Source organism: Pseudopipra pipra, chromosome 9, assembly GCF_036250125.1.
Source record: "Pseudopipra pipra isolate bDixPip1 chromosome 9, bDixPip1.hap1, whole genome shotgun sequence".
Lineage (NCBI taxonomy): Eukaryota > Metazoa > Chordata > Aves > Passeriformes > Pipridae > Pseudopipra > Pseudopipra pipra.
In genome coordinates this window covers 25,178,928-25,203,574 of record NC_087557.1, presented here as the reverse complement: position 1 = coordinate 25,203,574, position 24,647 = coordinate 25,178,928, and positions in this window count along the sequence as shown.

Here is a 24,647-nt window from a genome sequence, read left to right as displayed (position 1 = left end):
TCTGTTCTGCTTCCCTGAGTTTTCCAATCCCTTCGATGCTCTGTGACCCTTTTTCATTGGCTATCCCTGAGCATGGTTGGTACTCTCAGACAATCCCCACAACTCTTTCTGCATTGCAGGATCTGACCAAAGCACCTTTCCTGGGTGAAGCAGTACCTCTATTTAATTAAATGTTTGGAGAAATGTTTTAGAAAAGCAGGACTGTTTTTGCTTTGGTCCATATAGCTCTTTGTGTGTGGGTGCCATTGGAAAAAGCATATATTGGTAGATTGGCATCAAGTCTGAGCAGGTCCAGGTGCTGTATCCACTTGGAGTTCCCTTTGCAGAGCCTTGCCAATATCCATCTCTTGCTCTCTTTACCCCACTGACTCTCAGTCTCCTCTACCAGCGTGTTGCAAGAATCTTCTTTCTCTACAGCCTCCTTCCAACTTTCCGCTTTCCTTCCCACTCAGAGATCTCTCCCCCACATCGTGCTTAATAATTGGGGTAGAAAACAGTTCCTTATCATGTAAATCTGCAAAACCTCTTAGGGTTCAAGACAATTTACATCACAGAGGCTGTGCACCTTAAAGCAATACCGATCCCTCCGGGGGAGCTCCCGGAGGAAGTTACTCATTTTGTGGCTCAGTCAGTTTGCCCAGTGATTTCACATTTCAATCCACAGCTTGCTAAACTCTCCTTTGGAAACGCTGACGAAAATCGCGTGGAGTTCAGTTTAGGGTTTCTGGATTGTAGTTTCTGCAGGTGACTTTTACTTTTCAGGCTGTTTGGCTACTCCTTTTCCCCGGGGGCCGTTTTCTTGCCTCCCCACCAGCCAGTTGTGCAACACAGGCTGCAATTATTTACAGTCTGCCTTTGCACTGACTCACACTGACTGGATTCAGGGCCGAGGTGCAGGACACTCCTCGTTTGCCAGGGAAGACAATCCTTTCCTACAGTTGCAATGCCGACGAGGGAGAGCTGATAAAATCACTGCATTGTTCTTCCCTGGGATCCCTAAGGATAGTGTTTTGAGGAGGAGCTCCTGAAGGTATCTTTTACTAGTGAGCAAAGCAACTAAAATAAAAGAGCCACGGAAGCTTTTGCCTAAAACTCAAATTCAAGCTTTCTTCCACTCCTGCTTTACTTTGGAGGCAATGAAACATTTACTTTTGCAGTTCACAATGCTGGAGGGATAAGGAGAGAGTACAGTTAAATGTACATTTGAGTCCTCTTTATTACCTTTTATTTTCTTTTTGCTTTCTTTTTTTTTTTTCCCCTCTAACTTTGGGCAGGAGCTTTCTGGAACTGGGCTTGTCCTGTTTTTTCCTCAGTGTAGACCGGACCTCTAAAATTTTCTCAGAGCAGCTAATACCTGTTGATGTTTATTCAAATCTACAAACTCAAAATTTCACCAGTTCATAGTGGATGTTAATTTATATTTCTTCTTACAAATACAGGTCATTTCCCTTCAGATGATTTTTTAAAAAAAAAAATCATGCTAACGCTGCTTTCAGTAATGACATTTAGGTTATCTTTCATTTGAAAAATCTTGCAGCCAGGGTTCAGGATGTAAATTCTGTATCCTGCTCATGGCATGCATATAAGATCTATCAGAGAGTCTACCAAGAATTCAGCTACTATAATGATGTTAAACATTTAAGAAGTGTAAGATGGCATTAGGTGATTGTTTCAACAGTAGCCAGTTCAGAGCAAAGATCTGGAATACCTTGCTTACTAAGCACCTACAGAGCTTCCAAGGATGACTGGACAAGTCCAGGGGGAAAATTTATCAAGGGCTATTAAATACAAAGCAACCAAGCCTGGCTCAGGGAACCCTTGGAGGCTGGGAGTGTTCAGAAGTGTTGCTGTATATGTTCTCTGTTCTTATTCTTTTCCTCTAGACGTACATTGTTCCCATTTAGAAGAGTCATCAGCCCATCCCTGTAAAACCTAAGAGCAAAACTTCACAAAGAATGTTTAAAGAAGGAGAAACTGAGGAGAAACCAAACAATTACAGAAATAATAAATTAAATAATGGGGCAAAATATTAATTTTTTTAAAAATCCTAAGAATAGGAATGCAGAGAGGAACACTGAAGGGGACACTCTTTATGCAGCACCAGCCACTCCCTGACATTGTCCAAGGAGCCACAGCAGCAATCTAAGGCTGCAGACGGGTGGGACTTGGTGGAAAGCACTGGTCTGACACTCATGTCCATCCTCCTGTCACGAATATTTCATGAGATTCCAAACTTCAAACCCGTTTTACTGGAGGGGAAATGTGTCTGCAGGACATTGTGATTGAATAACCTATTTCAACCTCATGACTCATAGGTTGGTTTTTGCCTTGGTTTGTTTTTTTTTCCCTTTTCTGTTTTTCCTAGAAGATGAGCTTTCATCTGATAGCAGTTCAAATGTAACTGAACTTTAGTTTTGTTAAGAGTGACCTCATCCTATATTTGTTCAGTACTAGTAGCTGATTTAAAGCCCCCTTATGCTGAACACATTCATATATGACATGCACTACACACATCTTAGCCTAGAGCAGGAATCCCATTAATGTCAGGAAAAGCCTATAGGCTTCCTGGGAGCCATTTTCAGAATATTTGCCTAAAACTTATTATCCACTTAGTGTCTTTTTTGTCCATCTGCCTTTCTCCTGGGTTTGAAAGCATAGCCGTGAATGTGGGTCTTTATGTGTCCCTTTTGATGTGTGCTGGTGACCTGTGAGCCTCACCTCTTGCCACTGAAGGGGTTCCTGCACTTGCACACCTGGCAGAGCTGTTCAGTAGGTGAGGCAAGTCAAAGGCAAAGCACTAGACCTTGCAAATGCAGCTGTTTTATCCCAGCACTGGTGCTGTGGGGCAGTTTTGCAGGCAGTGGGGAGATGACTTAGCTGTAGAGAGCCACAGCTCTACTGCAGAGCTGGGAGAAGGATGTGACTTTGTTCCTTGTGCTCAGTTGAGCCAACTGCTGGAGAGGAGCTGTGTGTGAGTGCTGGGAAATGCAGTTGGGCCACACTGGCTGGAAGGTGGCAGCTGGGTGGGAAGCAAAGGGTGTGCTGAGGATGGGTAAATCAGAAAAGCAAGCCCACCTGCTTTCCTTTTCTACCCACGCTTGAGAATCCATAGCTAAGCAAAAAAAGTGAAACTCCAGATTGAGGCCAAAGCAAAAAGAGTGGGAACAGGGAAAGCAGTGGATGAGGGATGAGTCATCTATTTTGAGGGATGTCATAGTGCAGTGGTTTCCATCATGGAGCCTCTGCGGGGAGTTGGGACAAGTCTCCCAAATCATAAATGTAAGTTTTGAATGGCTGTAAAATGTCACTGAGTGTGCAGAGAACATGCTGCAGGAGAGGATGATGTCCACATCCAAGTGCTTTTTTCCTATTTGGGCACCTAAGTGTATGTCATAAGAAGCTGTAGTGCCAGTTTATTACTGCTTTAAAATTAGGATTCCTGTGCTCTTTCCCATCGTCCTCAGCTAACCCTGTAAGCAAAAAAAGGTAGAGCTATTGGAGGGGACAGGTAGGGACAGCCTAAATGGAAAAGGAGTTGAGGAAGCCAAATGAGAAATAGAGAGCTTTGGAATTTCAGCCAAGTTCCAGAGAAATCCCTGGCAGAAGGTTTGGTATTGGCTCTCTTGGAAAGGTCTGAATATCCTGAAGTTGAAAAGTCTGAAAAAGTCATCCAGAATATCATGATGCAGAGCAAGGTGACAAAATGAAGAATGCATCACTCTGTAATTACCTCATCAAAGTGTTTTTAAATGAGTGTGGCCTTAGTTGCACTTCTAGAGCCAAAGGAGAGATTAGGACCTCTGTCTGCTTGGAATTTTTGCAGCAGGGAGGGTCTCTGCCCTGTAGATCCACTATATAGAGACTGGACTTTTATATGAGGGCTGAGGAGAAGTCAGCCCGACACCAGGCAAGACTCTCATCCAGCAGGAGCAAAACCAAACACTCTCCTGTGGGGAGCAGGATTATGCAACAGGGACTTCTGAGCAGATACTGAAATTGAATCCCTGAGACTTTTGCTCATCAGCCTTAGAAAAAACACTTGTGTTGGAAGGCTCCGCATTTAATTGCTGGGGAAACTTGATCAGAGCAGAAAGGAGATTCCCAGCCTCTGGCTAAACTGTTGGCTTTTCTTAGTGGTTTCTATCAACCCTGTGCTTCTCAGAAAGTTCCTTTCAGGTGCATCTTTCCTGAAAGATTAAATGCCTCTGTGCAGATTACAGTGCTGGGGATTAATTGCCCCCTGAGGCAGAACAACTGATCTCTTAGGCCATGTGCACAGGATGCAAACCATGTATAAAGCAGGAAGCAGAGAGGGTTTGTTACACAAAACAACTGGCAAATTTATTATTTAAGGATAATCTAATCTCTTAAGGAAGAGAAATAGGGAAGGAGTACAGAGCAAAGTCTGTCCTAGGCAATAAGAAATACTTGGTTTTAGAAAGACACCTGAATTCCAATTGCTGCAGGAATCTGGGCTTAATCCAACTCCACTAAAGTTGATGAAAAACTTGAGAAGGTTGCATCCTCCATGCTGCAAGAAGTGAAAAGCCATTTGAAAGATGAGAGAGAGTGGGAGTAAAGGTTGGTAAAAATGAGAGAGAAGCTTAAACTAAGAAATTCGTATAAGCAAGCAGTTTTCAAACCTGGGGAGGCTTGGAGAGTCTGGAATTGAGGATACTGGTTTGGACAGTTACCAGGAGAGAGGAACTGCCTCAATATTCTGATCATAATCTTGCTTCCGAGTCTGGTGTTCCTGCCCTCCCTTTCCCAAATTTGTGTAGATTTACTGAGAACGACTTCCTGGATCCCATCTGTTAACTAGATACATCCATGTTTGTGCAACAGCAAGTTCTTACACAGCTCTGTGTGTAATATTTCAGCCTTGGTAGGTGCTTCAGGCACCCTGTACCATAGGGTGGATCAGGCTGTTGCTGGTGTGGGGTTGCCTGAGCCCGTTTACCCTGTCAGACGTGCAAAGAACCCTGAAAAGGCTGTGCCTGTAGGACAGAGATCCATGGGCTGCAAGATGGGAGCAGATGTGTTAGATGATACCTAGAGTTCACTCACAGATTAAATAAACCACTGTGATAACACACCAGGACTTGTGGTTCTGGCAGACAGCACACTTCTCACATGACAGTGAGTCACATCATGGCTTTGTTTTCTTCCCGTTCATTTACCTCTCATTTATCGCTGCTGGTGGGTAAATAGAGAAAATGGGATTCTCAGAGTGTGATCTTTACAAAGGCCACTGAAACACTTCCTCTGGAGAGCGCTGATTTGAGACAATTGGGGCTGGAGGGGGAGGAAATGTTCTGTTTGAACTTTTCGGTGAAAAATGCAGATTCAGTGACACCAAACTGTAAATTAATTTCATTTTCTGTTGTAGAAGGGGGAAAAGAGAGAAGTCAAAGCAGTTCTTTTTGTTTCCAAATTAAATGCTTGGGTTTTCCCATGGGAAGAGACTTTTCATGTCACGGATTATTTTTTTTATTTCCTGTTTGAACTCTTGAAACGGAAAATAAAATATTTCAGCTGATTTTCTTTCCCTCCACTTCATCAGATACTTCAGAAAGAAATTTCAGATCAAGTAAACGATTTATTTCAATATTTAATTTGGAAGTGGCAGGAAATTGAAATACCTTCCGTTCCACCAGTTCAGATTAGAATGCAATTTTCTAATTCCATTGAGCTCCTAGTCTTCATCCCTAGGACTCCCCAGCCTTGCGCAGAGTAATTGGGGAGGACAGTGCACCTGGCCAGTGCACCAAAAAATGAGTGTCTGGTGCCCTCTATGGGTCCATACAAACCGGTGGACCTGAGTCTGACCCGCGAATTCCAGTTTTTATGCCTGAAAATCAGCTTTAGGGGATTCTGAAATAAACACATTGCCCCTCTGAGCAAGACAACAACGATGAATAACTCGCAAGTTCTTCTTGAAACAAAATTCGAAACTGAGCTTTAAAAATGTGTCTTTTGCCCCTGAATGCAGGAGCATGATTTTTTTTTTTTTGAAGACAAGAGCTAAAATAAATAAATAAATAATTATCTCTTAATGAGGTTTAATATGGCATGAATGAAATGAGACAGGTGTCGCACAGGGAAAAAAGGCAGCAGGGTCATCGTCTGGAGTCAATGTGTCTGTGCTGGCTGCAGTGCTGTGAGCCCCTGACAGTGTAGGAACAGCTCTCCTTTTCAGCAGAATACTGGAAGTGCAGGGAGCTGAGAGATACACTCTGCTGAGGGATTTCTAAGGTTTTTTATTTTTTTTTCAAACCAATTTACAAAGGTGCCAGAAACAACATGGAGTGCTGGCTGGGATGAGAGCAATTTTTGGTACGGAGACTTCCTGTGCAGTGCTGATAAAATAAACCCTACTTACCTTTCCCTGCTTCCATACACTGATGTGGCTTGTTACAACATTCGTCTCTCCCAGCCCTTCTCTCTCATTTATTTCCTCCAGTGAGTGTGAAGCTGGCATGGGAAACGAGGCTGACAGACTGGGAAACTGAAGGTCTCTATGCTCAGACCTGGCAAAGCCCAAATTACGAGCAAGTGTAGAATCTTCTCTTTTCAGCTTTTGAGTTGTGAATCTGAGACCTGTGCATCTCACTGGTTCCCAGCCTCTCTCAGGGGCAGTGGGACAACCAGGCTCTTCCAATACATGGATTATGGAAAGATAATGAATAGGAGGCCAAGGGCTGAGTGTGGACCTGACTTCAGGGAGGAGAAAGGACAAGACAGCAATGGTGGTGGGACCAGTGGCCCTGCAGGCAGAGGGTTCCCACGATGGCTGCTGTTTCCTGAATGAGTTGTAGCAAACCTGTCTGCTGTACCCTGCCTTTCACAGCAAAGTGACCCAAATCCCCAAACTCTTGGTGGCATCTAAGCTCTGTCAGCATGTGGCAATGTCATATTTCTGTGGCTGCAGCCCATCTTCATGTTGCCAGCAGCAACTTCCCATCATCCTGTGCTTTGCCAGCACCAGTCCTGAATGGAAGAGATTGTATATTCACCTAGAATTGAATTTTTTTTAATTTGACAGAAAGCAAGAGAGGTCCATATAGAGTCAAACTTACAGGGCCTGATTGATTTGAAAAGAGAGGGAAGGGGAAAAAAAAGTCTTAGGTGCGGTTTACCTTGTAAAGTATGTGTTTCCCTGCTGGTAAGGTATGTATATGAGTTTCCCTCCAATTCAAAGCAAGCTCTGTTCATCTCTTAAGCTCCTGTGTTGCCAGGATGGGCACTTTAGGAGGGAGCAGTCCATTCTGTGAGTGGGAGCAAGGTTGCAACGTGCAGCTGACCAGAGACATTTCCCTGCCGCAGGTTACTGGGTCAGATTGTGTGGCTTAGTGCTGGGTTTCTTCAGCACTGCAGAGACCTCAGTGACCAAAATGGTTTGCAAATGATTTAATCAGATCCCTCGTGTGTCACTGACTGATGGATCCCACCTTCTGCTGACCTGGATCATATGAGAATTCACCACTTCCAGTGGTAGTTTGTTCTAAAATTAATCATCCTCTCCGTTCAAAATGTGTCTTTTGTTTTCAGTTTCTGGCTCTGCCTTTCAGGCACAGACTGTAACTATGCCTTTTTCTGCTGTCTGAAAGAGTCTATTCACCTGAGGTGTTTTCACTAGGTGAAGATATTTTTATTTCTTCTAATCAACTTGTCTCAATACGTTTTGATAACCAATCAGGCTGTAAATTAATTGTTAAGAAGGGTTTCGTCTATCCCTTTACTTCTAGTATTGTGGTTTACCCCCACAAACAAACAAACAAACAAACAAAAAAACTTCTCCAAACTTTGGTATGTATTTTAATTATTCACACAAGAACTGGTACAATACCAAGACCACACAGAGAGAGAGAGATACCCCTGCCTACATGGTTGTCTGTTCCTCTGTTGATCTAGTCAAGTAAAAGTGATATATTTAGTCCCTTTCCATTTTGTCAGTGTGTCCTCTCTAGACTCTTCTGCAGATTGCAAATAACTAAACTTTGCCTAAAACTTGCCTTTGTTGATGTTTTATCATGGTTAGAATATGGAACAAACAAGACAGTTTGTATGTGGAATGTTGCACTGTGCTGCCCAGAGCTTGCACATCACGTTTGCCAACTGATTTCAGCTTTGCATATCAAACTTTCCTTTCCATAAAACATTATTGATTGGCATTATTTTTACTTTCAGCCTTCCATTCTTTCTTTGCCTTTCATCTGAATCATCTATCAACTCTTCCATTCTTTTTGCCCATGCTGGTTTCAGGCTCCCTGGATGAAAATTGGCAGGGTAAAATGCTTTTTCTTTCTGAAACTCCTCCTGTGCTTACCATGTGTCAGTCCTCTTGAATTTCTCAGCTTTTTAGGACATGCTAATCATCTCCTGACATTTGGCCAAGCCTTTGGGAGTTTGTATGTGCACATAGACCAGACTCTCTGAGGTGAATCCTCCTTCTCCAATATTGCTGTACTCCTTCTGAAATGTTCCAAATCCAGAGCTAAACTACTTGCTGAATATTTTTTTCTTTTCTCAGTTGTCTCTTATCAGCAATTTTACACTGTCCAGTCAGGTAACAGGCAATTGTTAGAATTTCTGTTATCACATTCTTGCTTAAGCACAAGTCTTTGCCTTCCAATCTGCCCACAGTAATTTTCCTGATATCTTTTGCCTCCTTTATCAGTTACCTGCAGTTCATAGCTTCTAACTGATTTTTAATGCTGCTATTGTTTCTTTAAAAAATGGTTGCATGTAATTATTTCTATTACTGTTGGGTTTTTGTCTGAATTCGGCTTTTAGCCAGAACTGTCCTTGTTCCTTGATTGGGAAATTAGTGGTTTATTAAAATACAAATAAATAGAGAGGAGGAGGCGGTTAATGATGCAAAAGTTGGCTGAAATAGTGATCCCCTTAAAAAATAAATCCTGTGCCAAGAAAAATACGTGAAGTCAGGTCATAAAGACCCAGTCTCAATAGCTGTGTCAGGAGAATGTGAACTTACAGAGATAAGAAGTTACTATGCATCCTAGGTTGTTTAGGGAATAGCTTAATAAACATAAGCCTTTGATGGGAGGCAGTGAAAGAGCAGAGGAAAGCAGCACAGTCCATCTTCCAGTTCAACAAAAATTTGTAAATGTTTCAACTGTAACAATTGATCTCTTCTGGTCCTGACATACCTGCAGTGGATCTTGTCAGATTGGATTTTTAGTTTTCTTTTAATAATGAAAATCAGCAGTATAGGTTTACAAAGAGTTAATCTTGCCTGGTAAACCTGTATTTTTTTAATCAGAGTACTTGGATTTTAGGGAAGTATATAATCACAGTGTCTTGCAATGAAACCTACTTAGGTAATCAATGCAAAGCTGTCTTGGAGAGAGGTACTGCTGTGGGGCTAAAAAATGCTCTCTAAGGGAGTAATGAAAACAGACAGCTTTAAGATGCAGGCAGGGGTGGGGTTTTTTGTGGATCCCTGATCAGATTGGTATAGATCTAGGTTCTCGACTTGTGGAGCTGATTTTAAATGAAACAACAAATTTTCAAGATCAATATATGTTCTTGGTCATGAAATCTGCTGCAGTCTTTAACTGAGAAATGGGATGATGGTGAAGACAGAGATGGGTTACTAAAAAGAAAGATAACACAAGAGGGAGAGAAGCAGGCTAGCAAGGAAGCAGGTTATGTGGAAAAGAAATCTGTAACCAACCTCAGCTACTCATGGGAAAATAGCCACTCTCCATGCACAGATCAAGAGCGTATCTGTAGTCACTATAGGACATGTGAAAGTCACCACTGAATTCTAAATCAGCTTGCAAAGGAGCACCTAGTGGTTCTGACCCTTATCATCACACCCCAATGTTGGACCTGCTCTGTAGGAGCTGATCAATTGCATGCAAATTTTAGGACTTGCTAGAACTAGTAGGATACAATTCCCAATTACCAAGAGCCAGCACAGTTAGAAAATGGAACTAAAAGCAGCAATATTTCACCAGAGCTTCATTAGTTTGCAACTACTGAAGAAGTACCCTCTGTACAACTCTCACCACAGGTGCAATGGCAGTGAAATCACCCATTTGAGGAGCAAAGTGGTATTTGAAGTGCAAAAGGGCAGTAGATGCCCCAGGAGCTTGAAAAAATATGCCCCAGCATTACAGAAATATGGGCAGCAAAGGCTCTTCCGTAGGAAAGCTTCCTGATGCCATGATGTATTCGGGGGATGGATGTTTTTAGAAATGAGGAGTTTGAGAGTAAATGCCATCATTAAAATAGCATTATGAGGATCCTGAGTTACCAGGATGGGTTGGTGGATTGTTCCATGGTTCTGTAAGCCTTGGCACTGCTCAACCTGCAGGTCCCCAGAGAGGATGGTGGTTGGTACTCACTGACTCTCTGGTGTGCAGGGGCTGGAGAGTCAGTTCTGAGTGGACTTACAGGTGACAAACAAGACTGAGTTTTATAATCCCCCAGGATAGCAAATACTTATTTCTGATTTACATCTTCTTACATCTGATTTCCTATTCATACTGCACTGTATTGTTACTCTTAGCCTGGGACAACTCGGGCTGTCTCCTGTCCTAGCCAAGGTTGTCAGCATTGTGCCCCACTGCTGATGTCTGCCTCAAGCAGGGGTTTATAGCGTTTCTTCAGAGTCTTTCAACTCTTTACCCTGTCAGAGTGGGCCATCAGAGATGGCTTTGAACTTGCTGCTAACTGACACGTGCCCAGATTTTCTGAAGAGCAGAGGAGGATTTGGCAACACTCCGATATCTCAGTCGTGGAGATCTCATCAGGCCCTTCTGTACCAGCCAAGACTCGGAGGCGTTGCATGAAGAGTTGACTGGACCACTTGCCATGACAGCTATAAATTGTCCCATCTTTTCAGGCATACAAAAGAGTAATGACAACTGTGTTGTAGGCATTTGCTTTTGTGTGAAGTCGGATGTTGCCTTCATTCCAGACACACTGCATTCATCTCCCCAGGGCTGCCCTGGCTGGTGCTCGGCACTCATGCCTTTCCAAGGCAGCACATTGCCAGGGTAGCAGTTTCTTTACCCATGTCAGTACTGTATTGTCAACTGCCTTTATATGCTTGCCACCAAGGCCTTTTTATTTCCCCAGCTCTGGCATTCAGCCTAGTCAAGCAACTAGAAACGATCAGAATATTTCTGAGTGTGTGTACAACCGGCAAATGATTGTTAGAAAATGACAGATTGCAGGCCAGCAGCTCTGGGATTTTTTGCCACGGGGAGCCCCACAAGAAATGGCCACAATGGACCAGACCACTGTTCCATCAAATCCAGGATCCTATTTCCAGTTGTGGCTCAGAGTAGGGAACTACCAAAGAGTATGAGAAAAGGGTAAGTCCATACTATAGCTACTTCCTAAAGCATTTCTGATCTCTAACTGCTATCATCTTGAGCTTGCTAAGGCAGGCACAGGGCTGAGGGCAACCTCAGTGGATTTCTCTTCCATGAACTTGTTCACTCTCCCCTTGAGTCTCTCTAAATTCCTAGTGCCCTCAATGCCTTATAGTTCATCTATCTGGTGTATGCAGAGAAACCTTTTTTTGTCATTTTTCTCTTTGCTTCTAATAATGACATTTACTGTCCTTTAGTGTTTGTAGTGTTGTACTTCACTGGGTAGCAAGTCAGATTGACACACCAATGACATACACCTGCAGAAATCTACTCTGGGGTGTCAGTGTTTACTTCCCAGTTCACCCACAAGAAAAGATTACTGACTTCATATATGCTAACTGAGATTTGCTGGCTATAATAGTTCTGCAAGAAACTTGTGTAGCACTGTTTTAGTGACCACAGTCGCTCTCCAGCCACAGATATTCCTCAAATATTCCCGTTGCCTTCTTTGCTGATTATCTCTGCAGTGTGCATCATTCTGCAAGGAAATAAATCCAAAGGGTTCCCCAGGGCTGTGCTGGAACACCAGAAAGAAAACTGCACAGGGCATTGTCTTTTTTATTTTTTTTTTTTAATGTGTAGTCTTGAGAACACTTTGTAATTCTCTTTCAAACAATCAAGGGGAAATGAATGGGAATTGTGCACATTGTGCATTCATGGCAAGAGATGGGAGCTACAATACCGTGCTCTTTTCAGAAGAAAATTTTCACTTGCAGTTCTCTGAATCACTTTTCTGACTTATCTTTAAAGAAACAGAAGGTAATCTTTACCTTGGCCATGTTTCATAGCCTATAGATGTATTATCCATTCAGTGGGCCTCCACAGGATTCAGAGAAGCACGGTACAAAACAAGCAGTAAAAGCAGTGGGAGGACTGACATTTGTCTTCCAGTTCTATCAAGTGACAATGAAGATATGTCTGAATGGGGGCCATGGAAACATAACTTGTTCTAGTCTAACTAAACATGTCTCCTGACAACTTAGTTGTGGACTATGGGGCTCCATCCAAGGTACATTGTCATTGTCTTTCATAGTCACGGTGTAGGCTGTACTCTTGTGTGTGTGCAATGTCTCTTTATAATTTTTCTAGAACAAAATAGTTCATTTCATGAATCCCATCATCCTCTTCATAGGCAGAATCCTCATTGTTGCCTAAAATTGACTCTTAAAAGATGTTTTCAGTCATGAAGATTTTATTTGTTCCCTTGGCTGAATTGCTCCAAGCAGTGCAGTATTTGAAATTTGAGCTGTGCTGTGATAAGCATATGATGTCACTTCTCTTCCCTGATTAAAGAACTGTAATTCTCATGATTTGATTTCTGGAGTGCATAATACATTTAGAATTCACTTTTAGGGTCAAAGTCTTAGCTGGTATAAAATGATGAGACTTTGTTATCTTAAATATATAATAGACAGCCAGGAAATATCAGATAAATACAGCACTAACAAAAATAACAATAATTCCATGAGTTTTAGGACTCCTTTTAATGCACAACACTAGTCTAACATTTTGCCATGATTTTTTCAAAACCATATGGGACTCATTTTCTTCTCACATATCCTGCTTACATACAGATGCAACACCACTGAGTTCAATGCAATTGTGTATTGATTTAAACAGGTCTAGGTCTCAGCCTAGAAAGGCACTTAAACACAGTGTTTAACTTGAAAGCAGGAATGTGCTAATACAACTTCTGATTCTGACCCTGAAGATGTTGACTATCTGCTTGAATGCTTGTTATCATAAATGAGAATCAGGAAAATAATTACTGTTTTTCAGCCACTCAAGAAATCAAATAATTGCTCTAAAATGGTTGCCACTGATCCACAAGGAAAACTGTTGTTTCACCAAACAATAGTAATATTTGGATTTAATATAAACCAGTTTATATCAATTCTGAAAAAAAATTCTCTTCAGGAGGGAGGAAATAGACTCAACCTGGGCAATTTTTTAATGGCACGTTTTTGTCCTTTTGATATTTTGGAAATTATATTTCTGTTTGAATTTTAAAGAAACTTGCAATTTTAAAAATTTTATTTCTCTCCCTCTTTGGCAAGTGAATTTACTATATGCTACCAGACATGACAGATTGTCATGGTAAGATTTTAAACTTAGCTGGGTAGTGTAATATGACACAAATAGAATGAAGTATTACTACTATGTGTTTTCTTCTGAGCATCCCCAGAAAATTAAGCAATATTTAGCCAAAACCTGCCTTTTGTTGGGAATCTATACATTAGCCATGCAAATTGTGTCTTCCTTTTAGTGGGAGGTGTTTGTACCAACAGCTTTATGGTCATATCAACAGGGAGGATAAATTCTCCAAATTCTTCACCTATCTTGGCTTAGGATGCCTTGTTTCTTGAAATTTTAGAAACATCTCTTTGGAGGCTGTGTACCACAATGTTCAGGGATCCTTTTTTCAAACTAATGGTTGCCAGGCACTTGCATTTGCTTGTGCAAATGCTGTTTGTGCAGAAATTCAAGGATTTCCGCATGTGAAAACAGGTAAAGAAATATCAAATTGTCTCTGCAAACCTTTGTTTCAGTTTTTCAGCACCCAGCAATATTTTAAGCAGTTCTGATTGTCCAGTGAAACAGCTTAGGCTGAGCCCATAAAGCCGGACATCATAAAATGCCAGTTCAAAGTTTTGATAAGAGCATTAGAAGCATGTTCAGTCCCTGAGTTCATCATCTGAGACTTTATAACACTGATCTGCCAGTTTAGAGTCCTGACCATAATGCTCTAGAAAGAGCAAAATTAAAGCCCCTGCTCTGGAAGAAACTGAACACCCTAAAATCACGAGCATCTCTAAGGTTCTGCCTTGAGTTCTGTGGTGAGGAAGCTCCCAATGTCCCACAGCATTTTGACGTTGGATGGAATATAAGGAAGGAGGAGAATTTACATGACTCAAACACATCACCACACTCAGAGAGCTTGTTTACATAGGTGCTGTCTTTAGTCACTGAAGAGGGAGGAGTTAAAGAGAGCAATAACTTAAATATTTAACACTGCTTACTAGAGCTCTCTCTTAGAAGGATAAGATTGTGGAACTATTATATTAGGAGTTTTCTTGGGCTGATGGGAATATCCCTGCTGTTAAAAAGACTTCCCCAAATCACTAATGTAAAGCCTTTCTGTTCTACTGTGACAGGTGTATTTTTGAGCTTCTAGAAGGCAATTCACTAACTGGGGGATGGGGAAGGAGGCCAGACAGTCACTGCTGTGCTGTAGGAACCAGATCTGATATGTCCTTGTAGCAGGATGCCCTGATGCAACACTAACCCCTGTGCTCCATAGGCTGGGAAGCAGTTTCCACGTGGGAATTGATAGGTGGGCACAATAGCAATTAGAAGCATCATTGTGTCTCAGTGAAGATTTCTTTCTCAACTCCTGTGAACACAGCTGTGCTTTCTGGCCTTGGAAGTGCTCTTCTTTTATGTGCAATAATTCAGATAGGAAATGGGGAAGGAGTGGATATCGTACTTGTGTAGTTTGTGTACATCCACATGGCAGGAAGGACTTCAGTTTTCATACTTCAGTCCTTGCTGCATGAACATCTAGCACTGGACATGTCCCATCTCTTATAATCCAAATGAGACAACACAAGGAATATTTTAGGTGTGTCTTGATGGCGTTGGCACTTTTGGGACCTTCTGCTTGGTTTCTGCAATGCCTGACCTGTTGGCAAGCCCGTGATGTCAGCTCTTTACCTTTGGTCTTCACCTAAGAAAGGCAAGAAGGCAGCTCCATGTGCCAGGCATTAACCTGGGAGCCTGACCTGAGGAGAACATGTCCCATTTGTGCAGTTCAGTGTAACAGAAACACATCTGTCCGTCATGTCACGCGAGATAAGGTGATTTGTGAGTCCGCTTTCCTCAGGTGGATTCAATTGTTGATCTTGGAAAGAACCCAAGCCAGAGAAAGCTGTTTGCACACCGTGCTATCCAGCCTGCAGAGCACACACTGAGCAACTGGCTGCTGGAGAGATCCTGTCTCCTGGATGCTTTCTGGAGCTGCTCTGAGACTCCCGGCCGCTCCCCACCCTCCTCTCATCACTAACAATAACCAGATACCCCTGTTTGCCTGCAGTATCTAAAAGAAGATACCTCAATTAAACTGAATGTTTCCCATTATTTAGGCTGATATGGAAGTTTCTGTTGTTCCAACCTCATAGTGATTAATCTGTGCAATATTTTTTTTTCTCATCATAGGTTTCTTTGGTTTGTTGGTTTGTTTGTTTGTTTTTAATCTGTGAAACTTCTGTTAATTCTGTAATAGATCTCTGTTTTAAGGGGAACTATATGGAAAAAGTGAGTCAGAGCAAAGCCAGTTCCAACCCCAGCCTCACACCCGGCAACCAGACAGGGATGAAGTGCTGCCATATACTGCTGATGGCCAGAAGACCTTGCAGGTGAAGTTTTCTTGTGTGCTTTGCTCCCTTCTTTGGCCTGACTTAGCTTCTGTGGAAGCCAATGATAGTTTTATCCCCAACTCGATGCCAGCAGAGTTAGTCTGCTCTGTGGAATAGTGCAGGCTCATAATTCCAAAATGTGAGTTTCTGGACTGTGGCTGACACTGAAGCACTTGCATTCTTTCCAGTCCTGACCCAGGGTTTCTTGAAGAGCAACAGAAATTTCAAAGGGGAAAGGTAATTGTGGTGTGCTGGGGGCAGCCAAATATCTCCTCTGGGGGATGAATCTTAGGTCTGTGATGAGCTGGGGGCTCACCAAGAAGGAGAAACAGGAATAAGAATCTGGACTTCAATGGGCCTTGTGGGTCCCTTCCAACTCAGGATATTCTGTAAACGTGTGTGCAACTGTGCATAAAATCTGAATTCCTCTTCTCAGAAAGGAGTTTTTAAAACAGGCCTGTAACTCTCAGCACTTTAATTCATCTAGAGATAGCCTTTCTTTGCTTGCTTAGTGGCCTGGCTTGTCATGATGAAAGCAGACAAGTAAAAGAGGAGCACAGAAGGTAACATGTATGATTTTAGAAATTTTAAATGTCAAGATCCTTGGGCAACTTAGAAAATCAACAAGACAAAATGATGTAGGAAGAAATTCAGCCAATCCAGCAGAAAATTCAATGCAGTCCATTAGACCTGGTGTGTTGAGTGTTGCCTGGACGTGAACTCCCATAGGATGGGGCCTTCCATTCCCCATTACAAATTTCAGCCTCTCTCCTAAACATGCCAGACTTGTGTGCCATTGCTCTCTAGTGTAATTTTGGTATTCCTATACATCATAAGCTACTTGGCATGTAATCCCTCTCAGGGTTGGATGCCTAGAAAAGGAGGTTGTTTGCTTATTTAAGAACAGGAAGATGATCTCTCTAAGAGGGGGAGACTTTAGTGTAAACTGTAAATAGACTCCATCTCTTTAGAGCAGGAAACCATCTATATAATCTCTTTGGAAAGTACGTGACACAACAGGATCTCAGTTGTTTACTGGGACCACAGCAGTTGTGTGGTACATACTACCTGCTTTGGAGAAGCATTTGGCTACCATGGCAAGGAGTGTGAGAGGAGAGAGAGGCAAGACATCTGTGGACTTCATCACAAGGAAGGATCCCAGCATCATGGCACCCCAGGCAACACAAATTCCTCCTGATCCAGCACAAAAAATTAGAAATAGTGAATCACAGGGTTGTGTTACATCAGTGTCATGTTTTCCTTGCCATATGTTCACTCCTTGTATAATTCATTCTAATTTGTCTGAGCTTTTATATCATTATCTGGGTTTTGATTTTTAATGAACTTTTTCTTCCCCCATATCTATGTCTCAAACAGAATTGAGTATATTTGTGCAATTATAATATAAATTACGATGGGTAAACATTATTGTAACAGTGTTACTATAAAACATGGGTGAGTTCAGGTGGACATCTTAAAAAGTGGGCTTTGATTTCAGATCACTAACACCAGCTCTACTGATATCTCTGAAACAAAGCAACCTGGAAATCAGGCACCTCAGCTTCTAGTGCCTTGGAAATTTACTTGACATTTAGTTTTTTATGAGAAAGCATGAGAAAATGTTCATTTCTGTCCAGATCCCCTGTAAAAATCTCAGAGGTAAAGGAAACAGTGCCAAGGCTGAAACATCTTCAAAGCTGAAATGTATGTTTGAAGTTTTAAAAAAAAAAATCCCAGTGCCCTAAATTCAGCCACTGGTTTTCAATAAGAACACTTAATAAAATCTTTTCTTTTTTTTTGCAAGTATTTAAAGAAAAATTATGGGTTTGCAATGAAAAATGACAGCAAGTTCTAGGCAAAATTAGAAGCCACTTATGATAGCTGGGAGATGAGAGTCTTTGCAAGGCCAACAGAAGATCATGCTAGAAGAGACTTGGCTATCCAAGTTCCCAAGCACCCAAGCCTTCACCACAAGAGAGTAATTTATCATACTGGGACATGAAGATTAGATATCCCATTTCACTAGCATAAGTCCTTCCCTCACCCCCAAGAATTTATTGTTTTGCTAATTGCATGCCTGTGTGATTCTATGTGTACCCAATCCAACAAAACAGCTTTTCTGAAAAAAAAAAAAAAATCTGTTTTTTACAAGTGCTTCACATATTGGGTTATGCATGTAACATACCAAAAAATCCCAAACACTAACATATGTAAAAAAACAATTGCTTTACGACCCTCTTCCATATCTTCATTGCCCAAATAACACCACCTTCTGTGAGTTATGCAAATGATTCAGCACTCAGGGCAACAGCACAAATCCAGGGGTGTAATGTTTTTCTGCTCACCAGCAGATCACAGAACATCATGTACTTATTTTCAGAGGTGTCAACTTGCTAAAGAAGGGCTTTTCCTCAGCACATGCTGACACCACTGAATGCTGGAGGCTGAGACCTGCCCACAACACGTGGAGGGTGAAGCAAGTTGTCCCAGAGTAATTCTGATCTTTGGCTGCCTCAGGGGGTGTTGTGAAAGGGAATTATTCTCACTTCTCCTCCAGGAGGGTTCCCCACCCATCCTCCTGACAGCTCGACTTGAAAGGGCTCACCCGCAGGAAACTGTTTAAACTGATGATCATTCTTGTGGTTTATGCATTGATAAAAAAATGTTTCATTTCAAAAAGAAAAAAAAAACATGATGTGAGTAATTTTCATAATAACTTTTTCCTCCTCTTAAATAAACTTGGGCAGGATCCCAATCAAGGTGGTTGGCTGTGTTGGATAATTAAAGGATAGATCTTTTTTCAACATAACAGATTTGTGAACATTGTGTAAATATGCTTTTAGGCAATTGAAGGATTGTGCTTCATAGCATAGGCAAATTCATGGACAGCTGCTTAGGATAAGGCCAAGCTCAGCCAAAATGAGTGTTAGGAGTCAATGCAGAACACTTTCTGCCTGGGCTTTACCGCTGTCAAACACAGCTGTGGCATTCTGCTGAAATCTCCCTGGAACCAAAGTTATCTCACCTCATCAAAAGGCTGTGCATGGTTTCTGCTTTCTCAAGCTCTTTCCAGGGGAATAGCAAACCAGCAAGGTCAAGCTGAACAACTGGGAACTTTTCCCAAGGGGAGAGAAGATGGGAGAATGTTTGGGAATGTGTTTGAAGTGTGGCAGTGGCACGGAGCGAGAGGCAGGATGCTCTGAGAGAGGGAAAAGATGGTCCTTTCACCAAGCACATCTGGCTTAACAAAAAAAGCTGATTCCAAACTCTACCTCTTTGGTCTAAGAAATGAGCTGGGCAGCTCCCAGGAATTTCCCTGGAAGAATCCCACCTACTTCTGAGCCAGAGGTCAGAGAGAGCAAATGTACCTCTCTCTCAGTCCTGTTTCCTACTCATTCACGCTGTGCCTGCTTTTGTCTTTTCTGCCTGTTAAGGAGTGAACTGGCTCTGTGACTGGACCCTGTCCAGTTCAGTGCCAACTCAGAGGGTGTCCAGCTGTGTTTTTAACAGTATTAGACTGGCAGGTACAGCAGTCCCAGGCAGATGGAAAATCACTGACTGGACCAGCAAGTTCTCAGAAGCTTCTCATGACCTCAGTTTCCCCTTTTGATTTCCTGTTGGTTGTCTCTTTTCCTCCCCAACCTGCAAAAATAGGACTCTGCCCATTTATGTCAGAATCGTTCCCTAACAAATTATTTGGGGTGTCCCACTTGGGAGTAACGTTGTTAGACTGGAAAAAGTATTCACTGCACATGGTCCACATGTCATCTGTTGACTTTAATACTGATCTTTGCTTTCCTTCTGCTCCTCTTGATGTACAGACCCCACGGGTACAGACTCCCACCAAATCATGGGAGTGATACCACCCTGGTGAGGAAGGTGCTGCCGAGGAGTGCTGGCCAACACTGGAATTGATGTCATGGTTTCCGTGGAAATAAAATCCCCTGGAAGGGGTTTGTGATCCCGGCAGAGGCTGAGCAAAGCATCATTTGGGTGATAAATAACAAAACGCAGGAGCGCATCTGTCTTGCTGCCATCTCTGGCCTTTGCACACTGGCTAACTCTTCCAAGGACTTCCAAGGAAAGGATAAAACAGTCTGGTGATTTGCCTTTCTGGTAATATGTGATCTTGTTTATGTTTTGAGGTTGAAGTGCAAGTGCACAGAAAGTCCATGTAAAGCCTTTTCAGAGCCAAACTTCCTCCTTTGATTAGGGAAAGAAAATGCTTAAGACATTTCAGGGTCAGGTCTGAGCTTGGGGATAAGCAGCTGAAGGAGGTAGAGCTACACAACCATATCTGCATTGTAAGAGTGCTCCAAAGAGGCCCTGAGATTCAGCAGCTCACCCAGACTAGAGTTTTAAAAGACAAGAGGCTTAAAAATTGGACAGAACCCTTCATCAAGGTCTCCTAAATGTCATCTGAATGTCCAGCATTCCCAGACAGATACCATGAAATGCAAAAATAAAGAAATAAATACTATCAATACGATTATGGAGCCGTTGTCCTTGACCAATTAATCCTTAGCAATCCACTGCTCACATTATACTTAGAAGTATTCTGCAATATTAGGAATCATTTGTTTCTCCCAATGGTTTTTTTTTTTGCTTTGGTTGGGGAAATGCAGTCCTTGAAAAATATATGCAAATTCAGTCTGGCCTGTAAGTCACAACCTAATTTCATGGAGCCAGTTTATGAGCCTCTCATATATAACTTACTGTTAACTTATTGATAAAAATTTACTATTTTGGGGGGGTGTGTGAATTTGGTTTTGTTTTCTTCTCTTCAAACCAAAGAGGTCCCTAGGGAAGTGTTGCCAGGTAAATTACTAATGTGTGTCTTGTGGTGCCAATTTCAGGAATGTTCCAATTCCTGTCTTACTTTTCTGTCTTCTCAGTAGGTTTGTCAAAAGATGACTTGAAGAGGTGGAGTCTGAGATGAAAGGGAGCATAAATCAAATTACGAAAGTATATGCAGAGGCCTTTCCTTAACTCTTCCAATTCTGTAATATGTTTAACCCCAGGAAGTAACTTGATGGGTAAACCTTAGATCATACTCAGAACCACTAATTTTGCCTGAATCCGGTGTTGAAAAGGGGAATTATCCACTCTAAAACTTTATCCTCATCATCTGACTCTCATTTTAAGAGGTAATTCATCTTTTTCTTATTCTACCTCCAACAAAGGTGTTAGCTGTTGTGTAGTTTAAGGGGCTGTATAGAGATGACTCAGAGCAACAAGCTCTTTTTCTTGCAATTCTTTAGTAAGGGGATTTTCTTAACATTCATCTCACCAATTAAAACTCCACTCTGGCAGAATGTGGTAGGGCTCTGCCATCTTTATCTTTTCAGATTGGTTTCCTAAGGAAGTGAGAAACATGCCTTTACATGCTCCATATGTCTATTTTTCCCTGTCATCTCCTCACACCCCCCTGCCTGCCCCAACAGTGTTAAAATCTGCTGATTTATTTTAACCACAAGTATAACAGAGGAGTGCAGTTTCCAAAAACATCAAGCTGCTAGAAATGTCATGGAAATCAGAGGCTGCATAACATGAGGCAATTTACAGCACACACTTACTCTTGTCATACAGCAAGGAAATTTAGCCTTAGATGCTCATCTGTAGGACACCAACCTTCACTAAATCTGCTGCTTATAGAAATACATGTTTATTTCTTTGATTATGGAGAGCAATTACGCCCAGAGATCACATTTTGGTATCATGCCTGTGTTTAAAAGTTAATTCCAAGTGTTGACGCTTCAATCTGCGGCTGGAAACCAGAAGTGCTAAGACCTCCTCTCAACATCAATCCACCCAAAATCCTGGTGGGTGTTTCTTCTTCTGTTTTGGCTACAACACTGTGCCAAAAGGTTTTCATACAACTTTTGTCATTCATGACCTTAGACCAGTTCTGAAAGAGCCATTTTGCCTTGTTAACCCCTGCTTTGGACAACTAACTTTCCCTAAGAAAGCTTTTCAATGTCTTTTCAGTAGGGGCAGAGGAATTATGCTCCCTGCATTTGGCTATTTGGCTTATTGGTCCTAGAAAAGCTGCAGAAACTCAGACTAATGTGGCTCAAGTGCTTTCACTGAATTCCAAGTTTAAAAAGGAAGTTCTTCCAGCTATACCTCAGAAAGAAACCCTGGGATTCTCCTGTCATGTAGAGTATTGAAACTATTCAGGTTCTCTCTGTTAATTTGAAGAAATCCAGAGAGGGGGTTTTTCCAGGTAGATGCCATGACAAAATGGAGCAGACACATCATGTTAGACCCTATCTAACATTATTCTGATTCAGGCTTTGTCTTCTTGCAGCTGGTGTACTGCCAGGTTAAACATTCTGTTGCGTGCCCATGCAATGGTGAACTTTTATCTGTTCTTCATCAAAAGTATGGGAAACCTGGATGGTGGAATCATGATCCTATTAGGCTTTTCGTCAGCTGCATCTCTGCTTCTAAAGGCTTTCACTCCAAGGATTGACTCCTGGCCTTACAGGGATAAAAGTGGTTTGCATCCACAAACTCAAAGTTATCTTTCTCCAAAGTCAGTGGGCCTTGTCCAGCTCTTCATAGTACTTTTCTTGGTCCCTTCTGAGCCATGTGTAACACCTCTACAGCTTTGAGAGACAATAATTTATTTATATGCTTACTTCAGGTGGTTTTGCATGGAAAAAAACGCAGATTATGTCGTACCCCGTAACAGTCACCATGTTTTTGCATTAAGGATATGTTTCACATCATGGGGCTTGGAATGAGTGATAGCTTTCCCTGGACAGCATTCAGGGAGCTAGACAGCATGCTCCTACTTTCTTAATGGCAGGGGTTGCTGCAACAAGCTGCTTCTAGAGATGCACTGAGATTTCTCTGAAGGAATTAGCTAGTCCAGTCCCAAAGGGATCCCAAGGGAAAGCACCAGAGACAATTGAAGAGTCAGGATCTGACAATAAAGCAGGGAGCTCAGCTATTTGGCAGCGTAGATGTTCCTACTGCTGTTATTTTCAAACCAAATCTGTTCTGTGTTGTGAAGCAGTGGGAGTTGACTCTGGGCATGCTGCTCCCGTTCACAGCAGGGCTGTCTCGTAAGTGCAGAGAGGGGAATTTTAAGTGAACTCCTGCAGGATTATTCAGTTAATTTTTAGTGAGGACAGCTGGGTGACTTGGGCCCTCTCAGCAGGGAGTAATGTATGATTTCACTGTGCTAGTAAGACAGGCACTTCACACTGTCCTCCTGGGGAGACTCTGCAGTGACACTGTGACTATTTCCCAAGAGACTGCAGAAAAATGGTAGGGAATACAAGATTTTCTGCCTTAATGCAGGGGATGTACAGATGGGACATTCATTGAGATCAGGGCAAATGATTCTTTGGGACTTGATGACATGATGGAGAGGCTTTGATCCACTACCTCTAAATTTCAGCCTTAAACTGGAATTATTTGGTCCAAAGTGCACTGATCAGTGCACTGACAGAGAATTGAACAGCGAGTGGCTCAAATTGTTGTCACTCAAAACCACAGCAAGTGGGCTTCTACCTCACAGACTTCTCATCCCCTCATACAGTAACCTGCCCTCTCTGCCCCTTCTTAGGAGAGACCAATCCTGACAGTTGATTTACCTTTTAATTGCATGTGTAATGGACTAAAAGACTATTAGAAAATTAGGGCTAGAATTAGGATTTAGGACATTAGAATGCCCAGAACCAGCAAGACTCTGTGGCAAATTCAAATGCAGTGTCATGTCAAACAGTTCAGATGTGCTCCCTCGGTCCAAGTCAAGTCATGTCATAACACAGGGCATGCCCTTATCTTTCATTTGGAGGGGTGGGGTGAAAAAACATACCCTGCTGTCAAAGGCAGCCATATGAATGCCCTGAGAGCTTACTGAACACTGATGCTATACATTAAAGCCAGCATAAACCTCACAGAAGAATTCCAGCCTCATGGGAAATATTATATACAAGGATGTTTGAGAACTAGGGCTGAAGGGTTTAGTTTGATGTCTTAATTGGGACCTGATGCACAGCTGCCACTGGGTTTCTTTTCTCCCTAATCTTCATTTCTTTTGCTTGGCAGACACCCTGCAGACAAGCAAGCCTTCAAAAGCTGAAGAAATGTGTTCTAGGTGAGGGTCTAACAGGTTATATCCCAGAAATCTCTGCAGGATGTGCACAGTTAAACAGACTTTCCCACTGGGCTCTTAGCAGCCTAAAGTTAGGCAGAGTTTTCTTTGGATGAGACATGCATTTCTGTCCCTCTCCTGATCTCCAGGCCAAGTCCAAGAATACTTGGGTAACTTTTTCTCCTTTTACAGAGTTGTGTGACCTGCAGCAGATTTATAGCTGCTGCAGAGAAGCAGGTGCCAAAATGACCATGGTATATTGCGAAATTCCATTCCACTGAGAGAGTGCAGATCCAGGAGATGGTCAGAGCTGGTCCAGGACTTTGAAGAGAGCACTTGAATGCCAACTCCTTTATTTCTTTTCTTTTTTTCTTTCTTTCTTTCTCCTTTTTCCAGAAAGCCTAGGAATTGATTTTCAGAGTTCCTTATGTCTACATGGAAGGAATACAGAGGGCCCCTTGTGTTTGCCAATAGTGGAAAGTTATTATCATTGTGAATGATCAATAGCTGTCTTATAAGAAAGGGTATTTCAAGGTTGGTTTTCAATCTTCCTTCAAAATGCTTGCCCTTGCCAGATTCACCACTGAGCCCAGCACCATGTGGATGTCTGAATGATAAATATGGAGTGTGGAAATTCACCTGTTCCAGAGTCACTGTGTCTAAGTGACACCTAAGTGCAAAGACAGAGGTTTTCAGACAGAATAGACCTTC